The 24,898-nt window shown below is 36.5% G+C and overlaps 1 pseudogene; it reads left to right on the top strand.

The window, feature by feature from the left end:
* Positions 1 to 18,190, top strand: part of LOC127415586 (opsin-5-like) — a 28,044-nt pseudogene extending 9,854 nt beyond the window's left edge.
* The last annotated feature ends 6,708 nt before the right edge of the window (positions 18,191 to 24,898 follow it).

Raw genomic sequence — 24,898 nt, 5'->3', positions numbered from 1 at the left:
AGCAGTCCTCTAAAACACACAGCGGATCACCATGACAACTGCATAGCATGCCCCAGCAATCTACAACACACTAGTAAACACATACTGTAGCATCAATGTGCTAAAAAGCAAAGGGAACACTTAAGCAACCACCCAGAACACATTAGTTTATAAAATAAATATTATTAGACATTTTCATGAGCGCCGGTAATTATTCATACACATCGCACCTTGGTTAAATGTAAACGCATTTGATCGACTCTCAGATGAACAGGTCTCCTGGAAAAGTGGGAGACTGATAGCACATTATTTTACAGCTTTCATAATGTTTAAGCCAAATGTATCAAATTAATAAGTCAAAAAACAGATCTAAACTTACATGAGCAGTTTCTTGTCTTCCCCAGTGGAGACAGACGGAACACACATTGTGCGCTTCCCTTGTGATTTTGATTCAGATTCGTGAAACTAATCATTCAGACCACTTTTTGAATCGTTTTGATCGATTCAATTTAATCAAATGTAAAAGATTCAACTCAAATTATTCTTTCACGAATCAGACATCACTAACGCCGATCTGCATGCAATTTACAAGTACAGCTATGTTATTTTTTGCGGTGTTCAGTCGTAAAAGTAACGAAAGAGTCTAGAGAAATTTATCAGAGTAAAAGTATAAATTTTTCTCTTCAAAATGTAGTGAAGTAAAAGTCTAAAGAAATATGTATACTCAAGTAAAGTACAAATATAAAAAAAATACTTAAGTACAGTAATAAATTATTTGTACTTCGTTACTATTCACCTTATTTAGCCCCGCCCCTTTTCCGTGCTCTGCTCTTCCGAATTTTGTCATCTAACTTCCATTTTTAGGTTTCAACTTGTTAATAATTTGTGTTAAAATGTAGTTGATTATGAAATGTCCAACAGTAACAGCTCATATCATTACACATGCAAGTTCATAATATTAAAGAAAACTACAATTGTACTTTTTAAAATTAATTTATCACCCTACATTTTTTAGAGGCTTAAATGTGATTAATATTGTTGTAAATGGAATATAAAATAAAACATACATTTTCACATGTGTATGTGTGTGAGTATAAATATAGTGTCAGCCCTCCCCGTCCCGGTTTAACGCAAAAAAAATCGACTCACCTTAACAATAACACAGTGGGTGAATGACATGAAAAGATGGCCATCTAGAGGTGTCGTACAGAGATATTTTTAATGACTTTCTATTGTCTCTTGGAGTTTCATGAGCACAGAGGCACATCAGTACGTCCACAGCCTGAAGGTAGGAGCTTGTGTGTTTATGAATGAAGTTCTCTTGTTTTAAATCTCCCCAATCTGCTTCCAGTTGGTATGACATCTCCTGAACACTTTAAAATACTCATGATAACTTTTGGCAACTCTATAACCTGTAAATCAGTTTCGCTAGCTAATTACACTTTAACATCAACAACATAGAGATCAATATAGGACCGCTAGAACGGAAGTTCCAAGACAAACTATTCAAGATGCCTGCTCGCTAGTTTATCTGGTGCATAAGGTAAATACACCTCTGCATTTGACACATACAGGTGCATCTCAATAAATTAGAATGTCGTGGAAAAGTTCATTTATTTCAGTAATTCAACTCAAATTGTGAAACTCGTGTATTAAATAAATTCAATGCACACAGACTGAAGTAGTTTAAGTCTTTGGTTCTTTTAATTGTGATGATTTTGGCTCACATTTAACAAAAACCCACCAATTCACTATCTCAAAAAATTTGAATATGGTGACATGCCAATCAGCTAATCAACTCAAAACACCTGCAAAGGTTTCCTGAGCCTTCAAAATGGTCTCTCAGTTTGGTTCACTAGGCTACACAATCATGGGGAAGACTGCTGATCTGACAGTTGTCCAGAAGACAATCATTGACCCCCTTCACAAGGAGGGTAAGCCACAAACATTCATTGCCAAAGAAGCTGGCTGTTCACAGAGTGCTGTATCCAAGCATGTTAACAGAAAGTTGAGTGGAAGGAAAAAGTGTGGAAGAAAAAGATGCACAACCAACTGAGAGAACCGCAGCCTTATGAGGATTGTCAAGCAAAATCGATTCAAGAATTTGGGTGAACTTCACAAGGAATGGACTGAGGCTGGGGTCAAGGCATCAAGAGCCACCACACACAGACGTGTCAAGGAATTTGGCTACAGTTGTCGTATTCCTCTTGTTAAGCCACTCCTGAACCACAGACAATGTCAGAGGCGTCTTACCTGGGCTAAGGAGAAGAAGAACTGGACTGTTGCCCAGTGGTCCAAAGTCCTCTTTTCAGATGAAAGCAAGTTTTGTATTTCATTTGGAAACCAAGGTCCTAGAGTCTGGAGGAAGGGTGGAGAAGCTCATAGCCCAAGTTGCTTGAAGTCCAGTGTTAAGTTTCCACAGTCTGTGATGATTTGGGGTGCAATGTCATCTGCTGGTGTTGGTCCATTGTGTTTTTTGAAAACCAAAGTCACTGCACCCGTTTACCAAGAAATTTTGGAGCACTTCATGCTTCCTTCTGCTGACCAGCTTTTTAAAGATGCTGATTTCATTTTCCAGCAGGATTTGGCACCTGCCCACACTGCCAAAAGCACCAAAAGTTGGTTAAATGACCATGGTGTTGGTGTGCTTGACTGGCCAGCAAACTCACCAGACCTGAACCCCATAGAGAATCTATGGGGTATTGTCAAGAGGAAAATGAGAAACAAGAGACCAAAAAATGCAGATGAGCTGAAGGCCACTGTCAAAGAAACGTGGGCTTCCATACCACCTCAGCAGTGCCACAAACTGATCACCTCCATGCCACGCCGAATTGAGGCAGTAATTAAAGCAAAAGGAGCCCCTACCATGTATTGAGTACATATACAGTAAATGAACATACTTTCCTGAAGGCCAACAATTCACTAAAAATGTTTTTTTTATTGGTCTTATGATGTATTCTAATTTTTTGAGATAGTGAATTGGTGGGTTTTTGTTAAATGTGAGCCAAAATCATCACAATTAAAAGAACCAAAGACTTAAACTACTTCAGTCTGTGTGCATTGAATTTATTTAATACACGAGTTTCACAATTTGAGTTGAATTACTGAAATAAATGAACTTTTCCACGACATTCTAATTTATTGAGATGCACCTGTATATATGTTACATGCATTTAATGGAAATGACAACGAGGCTGTGTCAGACTTACAGTCTCTTCATTGACACAAACGGTATAAAGCTGTGTAAAGCTCCTAGTTCACATCTGACTTTCCACAACTCATGTTGTCTGGAGTTTTTTGTATACTGAATGTTCTTGGACAGATATTTTTTCAACGGTTTGTCCGCGGAATGATCCAAAAACACTTTAAACTGCAGTACAACCCATTGAAGAGACTGTGAGTCTATCCCTCACAGCCTTGTTGTCATTCCCTTGTTGTCTGCGGGGTAATCACTGGCATTTTATTTATACGAAATTCCACACCTGCATTCCAGTTTGCATCTTGATGTAATCCTTCCTCATGATCACGCAGCATGTTTTCATCAGCTGAATGGGAGGCTAAACAAAAGGTTAAAATGTGACGAAAAATAAACTATTAAATTAGAAAAATGCAAAATAGAAACATTTAGGGTGGACGTCGGCACTCCATGTCAAAAAGGTTGCCGACCCCTGCCACATACCTTCATTGTGCTGCGCTGTGGGATGCAACAAACACCTTCTTCAGGAGTTAAAAGCAGCTCTTACATTCATACAGATGGGATCATCACAGATGTTTTTAAATACTGTGAATAAATCAGACCAGAAAACAACACAAATACATCTGTAACTTCTGAATGAGAGATGTTTAGGTGATGTGCCGGTGGTCACACATCAGACTTGCCGGCGTACGGAGATGAATTGTGGATATCTTCAAATGTCCGTAAAAGTCAAATTTGGCAATATTTGTACTGTCTTCTGACCAATATGAACTTTTCCTGGGACTTGGCATGGAGCAGAAGCAATTTTTAATGTTTCTCTTGATATCGTTTTTCAGGTGTTTTTCCATTCACCGCCATTGTTTCCTCCCGCTGTTGGTCACAAATATGGCGGTTGCAGGAAAATGTGACGTCACTGAAACAGGTCAATTCGTAAAAACAGGTTTTTACATGGTCTCAGACATTTAAACACCACTGTATGTTCAAATGTAATCATTTTCTGCTGAATTTAATTTAAATTCCACACATTCTAATTATATTGCATTCTGTACATGTTTTTTTTAGCTGGAGAGTAGAAAGCCCATTAGATCACACTGCGAGACACAGGAAACACCCAGTTTCAGTTCAAGAAATTCTCTTTTCTATCTCATTTGAAGGTCAAAGGAATGAAGTCATTGAGCATGTTTCTCCTGCGACTGCAGGGAGGGTTAGACATTCTTCAGTATGAAATAACCTCCTGCCAGCACTATATGCACACTATGTGTGCTCTTTGAAGGTCCTGTTTGACAAATGCAACTTTTTTTAAATATCTATATCAATGGTTAAGTGGCTCTGTGACATTTATATGAGATCACTAGTGGTTCACATTATGTTTGCCAAAAAGGCTGCCTTTGCATGACGATAGCAAAGAGAGACCAGGATTGCAGAGTTTAGCAGATAGACCCATGTTTCCTGAAAGGGCCCACCTGATGTGCTTAGGATAAGTTGACATTTTACTCCACTGATCTGTAAAAAGGAAATCATTGAGCTAGTGAATCCCCACAAAATGCTCTGGGGGACAATTTGTATTTACCGTTCACTTCAGATCCATGCAGAACAATAGCATCCCTTCTGGAAAATCCATTTTAAGCTGTATAAATGTGTTTTCTAATATGGTAGCTGGCAGTGATGGGCAGTAGCTTTGCTACAAATAGCAAAGCAATTAGCTTAATTACATTTCTGAGTAGCGAGGTGGTAGCTTCGCTAGTTTTAAAATCAAGTAGCTTTTCAGTAGCGAAGCTATATTTTTGACTAGGTAGCGGCATAGCGTTGAGAAAAGCTACACCTTTACATCATACCTTGTTCCCACTATTGCCAGTTTTGAATCAAAACGAAAGATGTCTGATCACAAATTATTCACTCATCTGAGTCGGTTCTTTAAAATGAATTGGTCAAACGTGATAGGAAAGCAGTCTGAATCGGTGAAAGCGGTCTTGAATCGGTGATTCAATCTGAATGCCTCAGAAAGCTTGCGCGTGAGCTGCTGAATCATTTGTGCACGCTCTCACTTGCCAATAAGCTCACAGAGTATTTTAGAACATGGAAAATAAAGATAATGCTGGTAGCAATGGATCTATAATCAATGGAAACGAAACCTGCAAATGCATCCTGTCGTTTGCTAGTGATGAAGAAGGTCTTTATAAAGTTTCAACGTTTGCAGCTTGTAAACGACTTCTGCAGGTGAATACATTTTCCAAGCAAAAGAGTATCAGAACATGGATTGGCCTACACAGAAACACATAGAAAAGTACCATTGCATTACTATTACCTGGATGCACTATGTTAATACAATGGTAGACTATATGAAAATGGTAATCATCTAGCGAAGTACCATGGTATTTTTTATTTTTTATTACCTTGAAGCACCATGTAAATACAATAATATATGAATATGGTAATCATATATCAATTTACCATGGTAGTAACATGGTATTCTTTGAAGTACTTTGAAGCACCATGCAAATATAGAATGGTACATAAATATGGTATTTATTCGAGTCGTGTCCGAGTCCGAATGAATCTGTTCAAGAATCTGAATTAAAATTGTAACTGTAAACTCAACATCAATATTTTAAGCTTATTTTAACTAAGAAAAACAATTTGTCAATATAAATGCAAAAAACAAATGATTAGTAGCCTGCTGAACAAATTTCAAAGTGGTTTCAGAATGTAAGCATATGCTTTAGGTGTATGAAGACAAAACTGTCCTTCAACACACTTTTTATTGCATTCTGCTGACATTTCAATTATTTGTTGCTTTTCCCCTCCACTCAAACATACACCAAAGAATGCAAAAGCTATGTTAGTCATTACAACCAGAGTTGTTATTATTTCGAATTTTAAAGTAGTTTTTATTTCTACTTCATTTTTAATTTGTCCATTTCATTTAGTTTAGTTTTATCTAAAATTATGGGTGAAATACATTTAATGTAATTAATGAAATACATTTAACTTGTTTAATACATTTTATAAATGGTAATATTAAAACATTTAATAATGCCCATAAAATTAAATACAACAACATAAAATAAAACCAGAAAAGATCAGATACCATTAAAAAGATGCTACAGTACTACACATCACACTTTTCATTCCTCCTGCTGTGTCCAGGTGTAGTCTACTTCCCTAAAGTCAAGATCAAACTCACCTTGGGCTGACGTTTCGTTCTTTTCACATTATATTTAGTATGGATAATAGGTGAATAGATACTTCTCCCCTTTGCCATTGAAACCCAAGTGCCAGCTTTACAGGTAACACACAGAGGTTGTGCTACAAATATGTGACAGACTGAGTTGTACAATTTCCATCATGGTCTATTTCATCCATCATATTAGTTTAAATGTCCCTGATATGTAGTAAATTTGATTTTTTTCTCGATTATAGTCAACATTTTCAGTTAGAAATGACTTAGCGTATAAGCGTGAGTCTGATCAAACGTGTTCTATTTAATCATTTGTAGAGTTGGGGAGCGTACATTTTAAAGTGTATTTACGTTACGATATTTCTGGATGAGAGTTGCAGAGCACGTCTGGCAAATGGCGATCTCTTTCCCGCACACACATACAGCATGGGCGTGCGGGTGAGAGAGTTAAAAAAGTACTTTGAAAAAGTGCGCACTGCTGCTCTCAGCCAGAATAATCAAACGTAAGGACATATATGCGTGAAAACTGATGCGCAGTATATCAAATACACAGAATGTATGATAGTACTAACTATAGAGAGCACATCATTAGGGAGACAAAGTCAAATCCCGGACATTTTGAGGTAATTTTGAAATCCCAGCCGGATTGTCTGGGAAAAAGAGGACATATGGTCACTCTGTTACGTTATTTTTTTGTTTATTTGTTTGTTTTTCATTGCATCACAAATGGCATAGACTCGGCCAGACTTGGGAAAAAATCCCAAGTCCGAAAGGTTTGAGTCCGAGTCAAGTCCGAGTAAAAATGCATCCGAGCCATGACAAATCCAAGTCCATTAAAATTGAACTCGTCCGAATCCGAATTCGAGTACCCCAACTCTACATTCCTGCATATGTATGTTATCAGGAACTGGGCCAGCATGATGCAGATACATAGATCACATGCTAGAGATGTTTGAGCATGCTCTGCAGCATTGTGAAACCAGCATATGGTGCAAGTTCTGCTGAATGTCATGTCAGTGCTTGTGCTTCAGTAAACAGCATTAGAGCTTTTAGTCCAAAGTTTGCACATTTAGAGAAATATTGATGGATTCTTCTAAGTTGAAAGCTGTGAAAATATATTATCCTTGTGTTATAATTTTTCAGAAACTTAGATGGTGACAGAGCATTATTTTAGGGGAGAATTTAGCTGTCAATCAAAGATTGATTTCATTTATTTAATTGTTTATTTGTCTTACAGACATTTTAATATGTTTTATCATTCTTCATTTACTCTTGTTCATTGTTTTATCATATTTGATTTGTTTTAGTTTTTAAAGTTTATAGGTAGTTTTATATACGTAGCCAAGTGGAGAAATTTCATTTAATTTAACTGGACGTGGCCCCTTTAAGAACTGGAGTTTTGTGGCACCTGCTTTCCAGCACTCTCTTGTGTTAGAGACGTGAGAGCATACATTGAGCAAAAGAGCTCCTGTTTTTTTAATAAAATTTTATAATAAAATTTTATACAGAATGCTTATAAATTACATTAAATATGTTCACAAGAGTTATATGTTAAAATTGAGTGTTTGTTATGGATTATTTTTGAAGGATGCATATGGATTGCATGTGTGGAGTTTGACCACGGTTTGGTGCATATGCGAGGACTGGGTATGTAAATTTAGTTACTGTTTTTCTAAACAGTACTGTGGCAGCAGTGGAGTCATTCAGGTTCCTGGGCACTACCATCTCACAGGACCTGAAGTGGGAGACCCACATTGACTCCATTGTAAAAAAGGCCCAGCAGAGGTTGTTCTTCCTTCGCCAGCTGAGGAAATTCAACCTGCCACAGGTGCTGCTGATACAGTTCTACTCAGCAGTCACTGAGTCTGTCCTTTGCACTTCTATAACTGTCTGGTTTGGTTCAGGGGAACCGGCTGAACAGTCAACGTAAAGTTTAATGATATAAATGAACATAAAACATACAGACACACACACACACAACGCAGCCGTGTGCATCTCCCTTTCACTCGAACTGGTGCCTCCGGCTAGTCTTTATCCCCCTCCCAGCTGATTAGCCCAATTCAGGGCTGGCCGTGTGTCCTCACGGGCCGGCCCCGCCCTCCTCCTCGTCACAATCTCTTTTTGTATTCCACAGAAAAAAGAAAGTCATAAGGGGTTTGGAACAAGATGAGGGTGAGAAAATTATGACAGAACTTTCATTTTTTTGGGTGAAATATCCCTTTAAGGTGTTTCTTTTTTTTTTTTTTTGGTGAGTAAATTATTCCTTTCTACTAACATAAAAAGACGCATTCCCAACAAAGTGTGAATAAAGCACAAATCCTAAAGGCTTCTTTCAAGAAACTGTCTAGTCTTGTGCCTAGAGTTTACACTTAGTCACATTTAATTAGAATTTTCCCTATAGCATAACTAGCTCAAATCCCTTAAAATGTAAATTGCCTAATCTCATGATAGTGGCAATTTATTTTTTGCTTGTCCTTGTGAAGAGGGTTATGACTGATTTTAAGTAATCTTGTCACCTTGTATGAAGGCTTTTTATTATTATTATTAATGATTTATTCTCTCCGAAGTCATCTGAAAGGTTGCACACTTTCACTACTGGACAATTTTAAAAAATGTAAAAGGGTTGTACCATGAGAAATCATCACATATTCCGTGATCTTTTTTTAAATAAAATAATTAAGTGTCCTATAAACATACAGTAACTTTCAGAACCTCATCCCTAGTCAAAAAAGACCATTTATTGATCTGCAAAAATAGGGTGTGGGTGCTTTCTTTTTGTACAGAAATGCATGGGTTGATATTTTGCTATGTAATGCAATGACATTCATATGTTTCTGTGTGGCTGAAGTGTCCAAATATTTTTCCAGGCTTTTCATGGTGAACAAATCAATTTCCAGATGATTTTACATGGACTGCTTCTGTAGTACAGTCTTAGAAAGCAGTTATTTTCTGAGTGCTAAAACAAATGTTGCATAAGGCTTGATTTCGCCTATCAGGCATCAAACCCCACAGTTTCTGGGAACAAAATATCATACAAATGAAAATTACACACTGCATATCTTCAAGAGGTCTCTTAAAGGCCGAAAGCCTAGTTGCAAATGTTGCCTTGTCCCGCAAATGTTGTTTTACTGAAGAATACCCTTTCTAAGAAAACTGCAGATCACACATCACCAGTCAGTCAAGTCTCGATTCATATCAAGTTGCCATTGGCCAAACTGATTTGAAAAGCCTTCCTTTTCAGCCCAGGACCTGATTTGTGTTGTACATTGATGGTCAAAACAGAAGCAAAATTGATCTTAGGGTGTTTTTTCAACCCAGCACTGATGATGCACAAAATCGTTTTTCAGTTGAAGAGCCATCGGTAAAGATCACTGCTTAGTGACATTTGATTTTTCAATTCTAGTGGTCTTCAGTTCAATGGCTCCATCAGCTTATCGAGCTAAAGAAAAATAATAGCTCTTCCATGCGCATACTGTATATACACCATCAAGAAAAAATGACCTTGATATCATGCCTTTATATTAGCATGTTAATATACTACATGAAACATGGCCAAAAGTATGAGGACACCACCTTCTAATTAATGGATTTGTCTATTCCCGTACTTCCAGCCAAGAAAAATCCTAATGCTATGTCACATGATGACATTCTAGAGAGTTGTGTGTATATTAAAAAAATACTGTTACATTTATGGTAAAAAAAAAAAAAAAACTGGCAGCTGTGGTTGCCAGAGATTCGCTGTAAAAAATATGGTAACCATGCTTCGGGCTTCACAGGATGTAATTTTGATGCCTGTATATTTTATGGTGCATTACCGTTTATAATATTAAATGATATAAACTTGATCCTTTAACCTTCTGAAACTGTAAAAATCTGCTTTTCATTTTATAATGTATTGTTACTCACCATAGAAATTACGGAAAGTCACATAATGACATGAAGTTCATCAGTAGTGGCCTTTCCAATAGCATTGATCAATAAACATTTAGAAACAGCGCTCAGTGTCACTCTGTAACGCTGGCTGGCAATGACAGGCAGACAAAGACGAGATGATGTGAAGAACCCAGGTGCAGTTTATTACAAACATGAAATCCCAAAACCATAAATCCAAACATGGACTTGACTTGACTTGACTTGACATGACAATGTTACATTAACACAATACCTGACAAAGGACCATGGCAAACATATTGGTATAAATACATGGACAAGGGTAACAAGACAACCAATGAACAGACAAAACTATAAACAAGATAACAAGACTAATAAACTTAAACCAATGACAAACTAGAACTGATAACGAGTTAACAAGACAATAAACCAATGAAAACAAGACACATGAACATGGAGGGAAACAGGATGATCACATGACTTGACATGGAATCAGGGAATGACATGGCAGGGAAACAGGAAATAATATGACATGGAACACATGACTAAAACAGGAACTAAACTTCCAAAATACAACACATTAACACAAAACATGAACAAAAACACATAAAACCATGACACACTCACACAAACACTAAACACCATCAGGGTAAGTAACACATGTGAATTTAAATTAATGCAATATACATGAACTAAACTACATGAAATATAACACAGAACACCCCAATATAGATAAGTGATATTAAAATAAGAAGAAACATAACTATTCCCATAAAAAATAGTGAAATGTGATGGGTCACGCAGAGAATTCTGGGAACGCCCGATTATTGTTTTTACCGTAATTTTAACAATAATTTACCATAAAAAGTACATGTACTCTCTTGTTAAACATAATATACATTTTTACCATTAATTATATGGTAAAATCAATCTTTTTACATCTAAAAAAGGTCATTTTTACAACATTTTACAGTACAATTACATGTAATGTCTTTTTAAATATATTTGAATTTTTTACAGTAAATTTTAAGGTAACAACCCGGTAACCAATTACATTTTTTTGACTGTAGCATTTTTACAGTTTTTACCATTAAAATTACGGAAATTTTTTACAGTGTGATTTATAAGAAATAAATCTAGTCAAAACTAGTCAACCTTTCTAATTGAGTTGTCAGATGCTATTGGACCATTGTGACCCATCTGTTTCGGTGTCACATTTTTTTGGACATGTTGAGGATTCACCATTAGGCTTTCTGCAGATTGGCTCTCTTTTTCCTCCCAGCTATCCTCTCCATCCTCAGCAATGCAGCTGTGCTAGTTACAGCCACTCGGCGTCACAGCATCCTCAAAGCTCCTGAGCTCCTCACGGTTATTCTGGCCATGACGAACATTGGCATGGCTCTCAGCATGTACCCGCTGTCAGTCACCTCTGCCTTCAACCACACTTGGATCAGAGGCAACCCTTCCTGCCTGTACTATGGCCTAATGGGTATGATCTTCAGCGTGGCCAGCATCATGACTCTTGCCATCATGGGGTTGGTAAGATATCTGGCAATGGGGAACCCTCCAAAATCAGGTATTGTGCTGGTTGCATTAGGTCATGCGTCACAAGTGAGACAACAGCATCTTTGAAAATTGATAAACTTATAAAACTTCCAGCTTTGTGTGTAATATTGTCGATGTTGAAATTCTTTCTTGTATGCCAGCTTATTATGCAGAGTCAACTATAAGTGAGCCACTCATAGGTTGATTTCACTTGCTTATTCATTTTCAGCATTATTTATTTGAAGAAAATAAATGCTGTTTCTATAAAGTGGAGTAGTTTGTTAGATAAATTCACTTCAACAGCACTCAAGCTGAACTTTCATGAAAAGGTTTCTTGTCTAGATACTTTTGCTCTTAGCGCTTTCAGTCTGAAGTCCTTCATGTTTACCAAACCCGCTCAAGCAATGTCAATATTAGGACCCATTTCAGAGGTGGTTGAATTATATTACGTGCTTCATTCAGACAGAGCTATTGACACATTCCTTATGTAATATGTAGACTTAATACTCTGATGTGTACTTTTAAGGGAGGTCAGTAATTGCCACCCTGGTCATGATTACTTATTAGATTTTGAAACACAAGGACCTTGGAATCCTTGGAATCCTTAATGATGCATGAAATTGGCATTGAGCAATATAGACAGACATAATGAACTTTCAGTCCAGTGACTGAGCGATCTATTTAAACACAAACTTGTTCCAAGTTGTTTTCCAAAGAGACAGTTTCTATGTGTTTTGGTTTTTCTAGACATTATACACACTGTAGTAGGGAAAGTGTTTTGTACTTTATTGCCTTTTGCATGATATCTTTATTTCAAAAGAAACTCTGAATGAGAAAAATAGGTTATTGGCAATGTTATTTTTGTTTGATTTAATAGAGATTTTGTGTGTTAATGGTAGCCAGTTAATGTTAATCGAGTTATATACCACTAGTTTCACCTCAAAAAGTACTTGGACACTTAAGTGACACTTTTCAAGCAAAAAAACTAAAAAACAAAGTTTGTTAGGATTTACATAAAATAAAACAATGGACACAACTTTGCAACTGAAGATATTTGGATACTTTCTACTTGTCAAACGTTAATGGAAAAATGTAGTCAAAAAAAGTAATGTAACATGTTACATTTTTAATTATTGTAATCAGAATACAGTTACTGATTTTAAAGTACTTTTAAGTTACTTGCATTACACTATTCTAAAATAATGTTATTATGTATAATGCATTGCAAATATAAATGCATATGTTTATACAGTATGTACATCTGTTTGCATTTCTGATACTACTGAAGAGTACACAACAATGAACTTCTCTGTAAAGTAACTTAAAATTAAAGTAATTAATAGTGTGATAAATGTTTTGAGGAATTAAGTAATTAGTCATTTGTAGTGGATTAGTGTATAGTTATATTGAATAACTCCCCCAACACTGTTCATCATACTTGATCGTTTTCTCCAATCATTTATGCTTCACTTGAGTATTTGCCTACTAGTTGTGTTTCATTCGTGAACAAATCAATGTTTTTGAACATATTTTAAAAGTAATTGAATCATTCTCATTCACTTCCATTGTTTTGGTCATAAACAACTCAGTGATTCAATGACTCACTCATTACACATTACACACATTTGTTGGCACCTGACTCAAGTCAATGGGATGAATAAAAATCTCGCCATCTCGCACCCTCCTTGACAGGCGATCACGCCACCCACAATTAAAAATACCTGATCTACTGCTACAACATTTGTGAATTTTTAAGTGTGGCTTAAATGTGTAAATACTTTTGGGGGCTACTATATTTCAAATAATATACTCGAAATAGATGCAAAAACAAAAACATCAGAAAATTGTCTATCTGTTACAGGCAACAAGTTTCATAGAAGGACTATAAGTATTTTGATTGATGTCATCTGGCTGTACTCACTGATCTGGGCTGTGTTTCCTCTGCTGGGCTGGGGAGGATACGGGCCGGAACCCTTCTGTTTGGCATGTTCTGTGTACTGGGCCGAGTACCAGCACTCCTTAAATGGCTCTTCCTTCATCATGGCTTTGGCCATCCTGTGCACCTTGATCCCATGTGGAGTCATCCTGTTCTCCTACTCTGGCATTGCCTGGAAGCTTCACAAAGCCTATCAGTCAATCCAGAGCCATGATAACCTCGGGCAGCGTTGAGAGGAAGGTCACACTGGTGAGATTCTATTTTGCTGTGATCGCAGATATTCAGATATGTAAGAGTTAAATCACAACGGTTGCAACAAAAAAACTCCATGAGTTGTTTAGTTACTGGACAGAAAAAAAAAATCTTTGCTAGCATAAAATAATGTATGCTAGGGGCTAGCTTTGGTTTGCCATCGGTCCTGGGTGTGGGTGGATGTTCGCCGTCGGTTCTAGTGTACCTATGAAAGATCAGCGGCTTTCCAAAAAATTTCGGGGGCTTAAGCCCCCAATCTTCCCCTTCAATATAAGTTAAGCTTATTCTACAGCATTTGTGGCATAATATTGATTACCAAAAAATTGAATTCCTCATTTATTTATAAAAAAGCAAAAATCACGGTTATACAGTAGATACGCACTTATAAATGACAGTGAATGGGGCCAAACCAGAAACAATGACATACACACTTTTTTAGTATAAAAATGGCTATACTTTTTTTAGTATAGCCATGAGATGTAAACATATGTGTTAGTGTAATAAAATCCCTGTCTGTGTGAAGTTATATCCAATATTACAACTTTGTTGTCATGACGACGTAACGTGGGTAAACCTTTAATCTGGTAAATGCCATACCATTGAAATATCCTTTTTTTTTTTACACTAATCATAATCACATGACTGGCAGAATTCAACAATAATTTGCAAAAAATATGCAAATTATGACTAGAGCTTTGAGTGCAACATTATAAAAGGGGTCATTTATTTTTTTAAAGCTTGTGTTTTTCATTTATTTTATATCTTTAACAAGACACAGGGTCACAGTAAGTGTGAACCCTTGAGGGATCACACATCAGCTTGACGCTTAATAGTTTTTACTGCCACAGTGACAGACATAGTTTGCAGCCCCCATTGCCCAACTCCCTGGCCCCCCTTGCACTTGTTTTTAAAATCTTAAACCTGTTAAGAACATTTTTACAAGAGAAAAAAAGGTCAACCCCTATTTTTAAAGGCACTAATGTATTTCCAAAGAAAATCTAATAAATAAATAAATATAGCCCACATGCTTGTTTACTTGTAATTTTCTAGACCCTTGTACACAAAACTTGCAGTCTCTTGAGCATTGTTTGAACTAACTTAAATTAGCAACGCTACAAATGTAACTACATTTTAAAGTAGCGTGACAGTAGTTTAACTTTATTCAAAATACATTAGCTTTTCCATTATAATACTATTTCCAACGGAGTAGCTCTCTTTTTATCACTATGCATTGCACACGCGGCCTAGGCTACACATGCCATACTGTCCCGCGTACAGTGAAGTTATCAGCCATTTTCGACTGCGAGGCCGTACGGATGCTGACAACGCGCAAAGAGGCGGACTGTCCATATGTCTAGGAAAATTTGTCTAGGGGCTGCACGTAGAGGCGTCATGCCCATTCAGACTGAGGCGTCCCACGGCTGCTTTGGATATTACAGGGAAGGTCGAGCACCAAGGGAAAGCATGATGTTATGCTAATAAAAATGAATTAATTGGGGTTTGGGGGGATTGGGGTTGCAGTGGCTGACCTTGGCGGCCCCTCAAAAAAATAGCTGCATGGCACCCCTGGTTGCACGTGTATAGTCCCCACATACTATGCTGATGACGATATTTGCATCACGTGCACAGTGCGTGAGACGGCAGTAATTGTGTTGTCCTAAATAGTGCACGCTTTCATCTATAGCACTGGAAAGTCTGATTCATTTAAGTGAATCATTCAGACAAGTCATTGCATGGCATCCATCTTTACAGGTATTTAACAAATTATTTTATAGCAAATTATAAATGCTCCTGTTCATGTCTTCGTTACTTACAGTATGTAAGTACACCCAAACTGATATTAATTAATTCAAAACCCCTTATTGTTTGTGAGCCACTGAAATACTAGCATTAAATTATAAATTATAATCTGATAAAAAAACAGATTTTCAAATATATTGTCCCCTTAATTAGATTCAGTGTTGTTAGTTACTTTTTATACTAGAATTATGAATTGTTAATAATGTAGCTACTTTGAAAGAGTGGCTTGAACTTAGTTTAGTTACTTTTAAGGAATATTCCGGGTTCAATACAAGTTAAGTTCAATTGACAGCATTTGTGGCAAAATGTTGATTACCACAAAAATGTATTTCTTCTTCTTGTCCCTCCTTTTTTTTTTATTCTCTTTCCTCCCGATTTGGAATGCCCAATTCCCACTACTTAGTAGGTCCTCGTGGTGGCATGGTTACTCACCTCAATCTGGGTGGCGGAGGACAAGTCTCAGTTGCCTCCGCTTCTGAGACCGTCAATCCGCGCATCTCATCACGTGGCTCGCTGTGCATGACACCGCGGAGACTCCGCATGTGGAGGCTCATGCTACTCTCCGCAATCCACGCACAACTTACCAGGCACCCCATTGAGAGCGAGAACCACTAATCGTGACCACGAGGAGGTTACCCCATGTGTCTCTACCCTCCCTAGCAACCGGGCCAATTTGGTTGCTTAGGAGACCTGGCTGGAGTCACTCAGCACGCTCTGGATTCGAACTCGTGACTCCAGGGGTGGTAGTCAACGTTAATACTCGCTCAGCTACCCAGGCCCCCTGTCCCTCCTTTTCTTAAAAGAAAAGCAAAAGTCTGGGTTACAGTGAGGCACTTGAAATGGAAGTGAATGCGGCCAATCCGTAAATGTTCTGATACTAACTGTTTCAAAAAGAATATGTAAAAGACATAAGATATATTCTTGTTAACATGATTTTAGTGTGATAAAATCACTTACCTTTTCTGTGTGAAGTTATATTCAATTTTACAACTTTGCTGCCATGACGACTTAACCCTAAACAACCGTAAAAAGTGATGATTTAAACAACTTTACGGTTTAAATAATACACAATATTAATGCAAAAATAAAGTTTTTTCCGAAACATTTATGTAAGTCTTCACATTTCTGCCTTTAAACCTACCAAAAATTGGCCTCATTCACTTTCCTTGTAAGTTCCTCGCTGTAATATCGCTTTTTGATTCTTTTAAATCCTGAGTAGCTTGAAGCTTGACAAACTAAAGTCCCTTTGAATCTACCCTGCCTAGAAGAATAGCATAGAGCACCATGAATTTCCATGCTGATCCAGGCTAGTTTATGCTGGTTCGTTATGAATATAGGGGACCAACATTGTCTGCTGGTAATTCCGCTTCTCCAAGAAAGTATGTCTCGCTGGTTTAGCTATTTAAGAGGCCTGATGGGGCAGGATTCATGAAAATCTATAAAACAAAATAAAATAAAAATATCATTATTACATACTATTATTAAGAAAGTTCTTAGGAAACATTATAAGGAGTTTGTAAGAATGTTCCTAAATTCAATTCATAAAGAACATTGATAAGAACATTCTTAAGAAGACTTTTCAGGAATACAAAATAATCTAAACTTTTTTTCTGAAGTTAGAAAATAAGAAGGAAATAGTAGTTAAAACATATTTTATTCTTAAGAATGTTTGGTGAACATTAGCATCCTGTGCTGGGGACCAGCATCCAACACACTACATACAGTATGCTGGTGACTATTTAACACTGTAAGGTCACAATAGTAACATGAAACTTATTTAAACCTTCATATCACAGATCTCACCAACAAGCATTTGAACTTAAACCTTAGTGCTGCCAGCCAGGATATTTAAGGACAACCTGTGATGTTAACAGAACTTCAATTATTAAATGTAACATGTGGAACCATCACTCTAATGAATGCATTAGTGCCTTTTGCTCCAGACCATAAGAGCAGTAGCATGTCCAACTTGAATCACTAGCCTTTACCAGCTGAGCACTTTCCACTTCTTTTACCTGTCAGTTCAAATTTTCTTCCTGTGTTTCAGATGGGCATTCTGATCAGTGCTGGCTTCATCGTCTCCTGGGCGCCCTATGTGGCCATCAGCCTCTGGACCATGTTGCACTCTGAGGGCAAAGACAGCCTGGCGCCCATTGTCAGTTTGCTGCCCTGCCTCTTTGCAAAGTGCTCAACGGTGTACAACCCTTTTGTTTACTACGTTTTCCGCAAGTCTTTCCACAGGGAGCTGCAACAGATTCAACTGTGTTTTTGCCACCACTGCTGGGATGCTGTGGGCAGACTGACCCTTTCAAGAGGAGGACAACAATCAGAGGAACCCAGTGGGGTTCTCAATAGACTGAGAGGTGGGAAACAGAGGAAACAGGCACCAACTTTTTGGGTTGTGACTCACTAGTTGAGAACAACTTTTTGTGGTCACATAGTGTACTGAGATTCAAGAAATTCATACCTTTTTATTGAATATTGAGGGATTACATAATTTGTGTTAAAAGAAATAACAACAGAGGGTTGTTTTGAATAAAATTATTATTATTATATTTTGTTTTTAAAGGTGGCGAGGGAGCCTTTTACCCAACACCTGGGGTTAAAGGCCCCCAGGGGGTTTTATAGGGATATTGTGTAGATATTTGGGGCAATAGTTATAGGGCACAATTTGTCAGCTTATGCAAATACTTTTGAGACAGCAAGATGGTTTTTTGAGTAACAAATCAAATAAAAGCTTAAGAAAAGGGTGGATAATTTATTTTTTAATTTCAATCACATTTGACATTTTATTACATCTCAAGTATTCTATAAAAAAATTAATTTCCATTGTGATTGGATCAGTCAATGTGAGCCCACTTTGAACATTCTTCATAACCCCCCTCTTAAGGAAAACAACAGGGGGGCTTTTTACCCAAAAATACTATCCTTTCACTTATTGGATAGTTATTGAAATTATTTTGATATAATCACCTTGAACAAAATTGAAAATGACAAATAAGTAATGTGAAGATTTTCAGGATATTCATTAGCTACATATTTAAAAAAAGATATATTAAATAGTTCAAATTACCTCATAATCAAACTTTAGACATTACATGCAAGGATCTCATAGATCAGGAACATTTTGCAGATAGTGACAAACAGTTGTTTAGGAAAGTCCTGTGGTAGTTTTTTTTTTTGATGCTCTTTATTGCTTTGGGAGAAAATAAAATCAAAGGAGCCTTTTACCCTGTGGAGCCTTTAGCCCCGTTTTACCCTAAATGTCAAAACTTCTGCACCAGGTATGAATTAAATTTAAATCTGTTGAAAATACTTTGTAAGCAATAACAGTTTTCATCTCAAATGTAATGTTCAAGGCATTTTAGATTAACCGACATCATATAACAATGGGAATATTTAATACAAAATGAGCCAGTCGTGGCTCCCTTGGATTTCAAGCTTTTTCCTGCAATCATCCTGCATTAGGATTGTTTACACTTTCACTGACGCTGTTCAAATGATCAGACTGCATCACATGCCGACACACTAAACAATCTGTGCATCTGTTCACCTTGAAGAGTGAAAAAGTGCTTCAGAGAGCATGAACATGCGCTTTACAGCAATTTACTCATGACCGTTTGATTTTAAACCATGTTGGCAAGCTCATGAATACATATTGATATTGAGTACATTGCAGTATTACAGTATTAGGGGCCAAGTTTCCTCTGTCATGGGAGTCTATGGCAGCCATAGAACATTTTGGAGGAAAGTTGTGAAATTTGCCACACTGATTAGGAGGGGTCTGAATAGCCCCCTGATCCATTTGGGAGCCTCCCAGTGAAACCTTCTAGTGCCACCATAAGTTCAAGTTGTGACTTTTTCTTATAACTTCTGAAACTCTTTAACTTTGTAAAGTATTTAAATTCATGCTTAAGATTGTCTGAATTTCATTGCATTAAAAAACTAAATAGCAAACCTAGTGGCATCTGCAAACAAAGTTGATAGACCTTTTCTCAAAACTAACTTCACTTTTCTGAGCCATTTTCCCAATGACTTTTAACCAGTTGGCAACCAGGTGATTTTTAGTACTGTAGATGTTCCCAAATTTACACAGGTGCTCAAGCAGAGTAACCACATGTGTAGTTCATCACATTAACTATGGGCATGTTCCACTAACCTTTGACAACCAGAACGTGTTCGAACACTTTCTTAATTATGGACAATATATCTATTGTTATTATTTAAAACCTAACAATCATAATTTTTGGTGAAAAGTTGTTTGTGCTAGATTCCTTTCAAAATAAATGTCACATAGTTAGATATTTTGTTATGTAATGCAAAGACTTTCATGCATTTTTAAGTATGGCTTAGCCTTAATTTTCCAAATAGTTTTTGGGGCCACCTTACTTTTGGAAATTAAATAATGTAACTTTTGAATAATCTGGCCTGAGGTTCTACTCATTGTAGATTCTTTTAGACATTTGGATCACTGTGCTCATCGTCTACAGCAATTATCTTGTGTCTTTTTTCTTGTGCTTTAATTCACAAAGCTTTTAGGAGGTCTGGTCCAGTGGGTAAAACTCTGGTTTATAGTAAAAGAAAGGTTGTTGGTCCGAGTCACATGTGGGATGATGTGCGCCATTGCTGTTATGCACAGTTTTTGATGTTTATTTGGTACTTGGCCCCATAATGTCTGATTGCAACTAAATTTTTCCATTGTTTCTATATCTGTTAAGAAATTTATTTTGGTTGATTCTGCTATTCAGTAAGATTTTGTTAAGTGCTTTGATAAGCTGTCTCTGCTCTGTTTTAAATGCATTCAGAGAAGCGTCCTCAAAAGCATAGTATTAAAAGGGTAAAACACAAAGCTAATTATCTGAGGAATGTTATTTTTAACTATTAAAATCAGCATGACAGTATTGTTTCATCCTTGATCCCCAAGATTATTCAATTCCAGTATACAGGTCACTAATATAATACAGCTGTAGCTTCAAATATTCCCTGTACCAGACAGATGCTGCAAGAGATCAGAGATACAGCAACTCCCTTCAAATGCCCTCACATGAAGGAACATTGAACAAATGTTTGAACATTGTCTCTTTTCTCTTTTCTTTCATTATTTATTATTTCACATTTATCTAATCTCTTATTGCTGTCTGACTTTTTCTTTTTTGTCTGATTATTGTGAGATAAAAGATATTGTAATCCTTTATGAAGGAAAAAAGCTTTCTAAAAAGATATGATGGTTGAATGATTTATTTATTAATCATTATGACCACTTTTATCAAAAACTCTTTTAGCGGGGGCCTGGGTAGCTCAGCGAGTATTGACGCTGACTACCACCCCTGGAGTCGCGAGTTTGAATCCAGGATGTGCTGAGTGACTCCAGCCAGGTCTCCTAAGCAACCAAATTGGCCCAGTTGCTAGGGAGGGTAGAGTCACATGGGGTAACCTCCTCGTGGTCGCGATTAATGGTTCTCGCTCTCAGTGGGGCGCGTGGTAAGTTGTACGTGGATCGCGGAGAGTAGCATGAGCCTCCACATGCTGTGAGTCTCCGTGGTGTCATGCACAACGAGTCACGTGATAAGATGTGTGGATTGACGATCTCAGAAGTGGAGACAACTGAGACTTGTCCTCCGCCACCCAGATTGAGGTGAATAACCGCGCCACCACAAGGACCTACTAAGTAGTGGGAATTGGGCATTCCAAATTGGGAAAAAAGGGTATCAAAAAAAAAAAAAAAAACTCTTTTAGCAATGGCGATAGAGAATTTTCTGTCTTATCTTCCATTAAAGCCATTTTACTTTTTTGTGGCAACCTGTGATTTTAATTGGTGCTTGTAAGGCACAACATATGTTTAAAGGAAACATTCTTCCGAAAAAGAAAATTCTGTCGTCATTTACTCAGCCTCGTGTTTTTCAAACCCATATGACTTTTCTTTGGTGCAACACAAAATTTGAAATTTTAAAGAATGTACTGGATGCTGTTTTTCATGCAGTTACAATGAATAGGTACTAGGCTTCAAACAGGTTTGAAGCAAATTGAGAGTGAGTGAACAAATGACTGGATTTAAATTTTTGGTTGAACCATCCCTCAAAAACATAAATAAATACATAGTCAGAAAAGACAAAAAGAACACTCTAAAGACCTATTGATTTTCAAAGCACGTACTAGACCTATTTTTCACACTCAGTGTATCGCTTTATATTCCTCATCCCCTTCATGCTTTGTTCGTCACTTATCATTGATGAATCTAGTTTTTTTTAGCCCCATGTATACACATTAATGCATCCAAGCTTCAATTACTACTAGTGAAAGAGGCCTATCAATGGGTGATATACACAGATTGAAATAAAGAACATTTTAGTGGCTGTTTGCATGACTTCTTCAATACAAACACCCCAAAGAGAAGACTTTGATTTGAGTCGCACTTGCCATGTCAGGCCAGAGGGCATGCATGCTACTTTCCTGTCACTGGATGAAAAGGATTCTTCGAAAACATCTTAGAAACTGTAGCTTGCCAAGCCACAAACTGCTCATAATCTATAGTTAAACTACAGACAAGATACTCTTTTGGAAAAAGTAACTACAATAGACAAAAAAAGTATTTTTTAAATATCCAATTAAATATTTTATCATTTAATCAGAGCCCTATTTTTCTGGCTCAAAAACAATGATCGTTTTTCTAGTAGGGTGATGGCATTAAGTTTGAACAGATAACACTAAATGCTCAAAAAACTAAATGTATATAAATGACACTAATTTATTTATTACCCTACTTTATTTATCTGAATTGAAAATGAAGTAATGAAGAGCAGCATTTAACTAATTATTTTACTGTAAAAAAAATAAAATAATAAATAATATATATATATATATATATAATAATAATAATTAAAAAAAATCTTAAATGCTCAACAGGGATTTGTTTTCTGAATCAGTTACAGCAGGACAGCAGCACAGTTGGTTATTGTTTCAGCTCACTTGACTGTAAAGCTGTGTGCACAATACAATATGACATAAAAAAACAGCGATGTAGAGTTTTGTTGCAATACACCACTACTCATTGGAAAAAGTAGCTAGTTACTAGAAAAGCTTCTTTGAAATGTATTAATCCCATCATGGATGACAAAAATAAAAAGGAGAAAATAAAGTTACAGTTGCAAGATATAGTCACAATTATGAGAAATAAAGTCACAATTGCAAGATATAAACATGCAATTGTGAGAGATAAAGTTCAAATTGTGAAAAATAAGTATCTAATTAGCAAGATATAACGTAGCATTTAGAAGAAATAAAGTCAAAATTGCAGGATGTAGACTTATGGTTGCGAGAAATAAAGTTCCAATTGTGAAAAAAATAAAATTCCAATTGTGAGATATAAAGTGGCAATTACGAGAAATAAAGTCACAATTGTGAGATATAAAGTCACAATCGCAAGATATAAAAGTTGAAATTGTGAGATATAAATTCACAATTCAGAGAAAAGTCGCAATTGCAAGATACAAAGTCGCAATGATGAGAAGTAGTCACAATTGCAAGAAATAATGTCACAATTTGGAGATATAAAATCTCAGTTATGATTGAGATGATTGTTGCAATTGCTAGATATAAAGTTGCAGTTATAAGAAATAAAGTAAAAATTGCTAGATATAAACTAGCAATTGCAAGAATTAATGTTCCAACCATGAAAAATAAAATTCTACTTTCAAGATATAGTAACAATTACGAGATATAAAGATGCAATTACAAGATATAAAGTCAAAATTGCTGGATATAAACTAACGATTGCGATTAGTTCCAATTGTGAATAATAAAGTTACAATTGCAAGATATAAAGTTGCAGTTCTGAAAACAAAAACAATTTGCAATTGCAAGATATAAAGTGTCAATTGCGAGAAATAAAGTCCTAATTGTAAAAACAAAATAAAGTTCCAACTGACCAACCCTCTTGTTTACAAAAATTTCAGCGCATGCGCAGTAAGTGTTGGCAGAAAACTCGTAGACTGTTGTGTTAGATTTGACAGATAAGATGATTAAACAAAAGACACAAAACCATTATAATACAGACATATTCTTAGCTTTACTATTATTATAATGATATGAGTTAATAACAAACATGTAATAATGTTCACTATAAATGTTTGCTGCAGAGTTGAAATGATCTCCTCAGTCCAATCAGTTCTGATGATGGCTTGAAGACACGGTCGTCTACGAGAGCCCCTAAGTCATTTTTCAACAACGGAATCCGATAAAAGTGTACTTTTTGTGGACGGTTTTTGCCACCACTTCCGTGTGTGATGTAAGCGGTGACGTATAAAAAGTCAGAATTGTGAGATATAAAGTCACAATTCTGCTAAATAAATTTGCAGTTGAAAGATTTTGTCACCATTACGATAAATAAAGTCACTATTGCAATATATAAAGTCACAATTGCAAGATAAAGTCATAATTGCAAGATATTTACATTGACATTTATGCATTTGGCAGATGCTTTTTATCCAAAGTGATTTACAGTGCACTTATTACAGGGACAATCCCCCTGGAGCAACCTGGAGTTACGTGCCTTGCTCAAGGACACAATGACCACCATTGTGTAAGATTTGACAGATAACGGTGTGGGGATTGAAACGGCAACTTTATGCTTACCAGTTCTGTGCTTTAGCCCACTATGCCGCCACCACCACCACCACCACCAAACTCGCAAGTACAAGAATTAAAGTTCCAATCATTAGAAATAAAGTTCCAGTTGCAAGACATAAAGTCGCAATTATGGGAAATAAAGTCACAGTTGGGAGATATGAAGACAGAATTACCTTTTTCATTTTTTATTTCATTCCATGGCTAGATCAAGGCATTATAGAAAACATCTGAAATACTGTCACACTGAATGATGTTAAGTAGTAGCGTCTCAACTTATGGCTATTTATGGCACCAGTTGTCTTATTGAATTAGGGAAAAGATCAAAGGGAAGAAGGATGACCAGGACAGTTTGGGATTCTAAACATTCTTTTAATGCTATGAGAGTAACAAATGGACAGCAGTAAGGAAATATCAATGTATATCATACATTACAAGCTGATAAAAGTCCCTTTTATGGCTGAACATATAATTCTGATAGAATTGCCCCAAAGTGCAG

Source organism: Myxocyprinus asiaticus, chromosome 25, assembly GCF_019703515.2.
Source record: "Myxocyprinus asiaticus isolate MX2 ecotype Aquarium Trade chromosome 25, UBuf_Myxa_2, whole genome shotgun sequence".
Classification (NCBI taxonomy): Eukaryota; Metazoa; Chordata; class Actinopteri; order Cypriniformes; family Catostomidae; genus Myxocyprinus; species Myxocyprinus asiaticus.
Note: the sequence above shows the minus strand (reverse complement) of the source record. Positions and strands in the feature narration are given on the sequence as shown.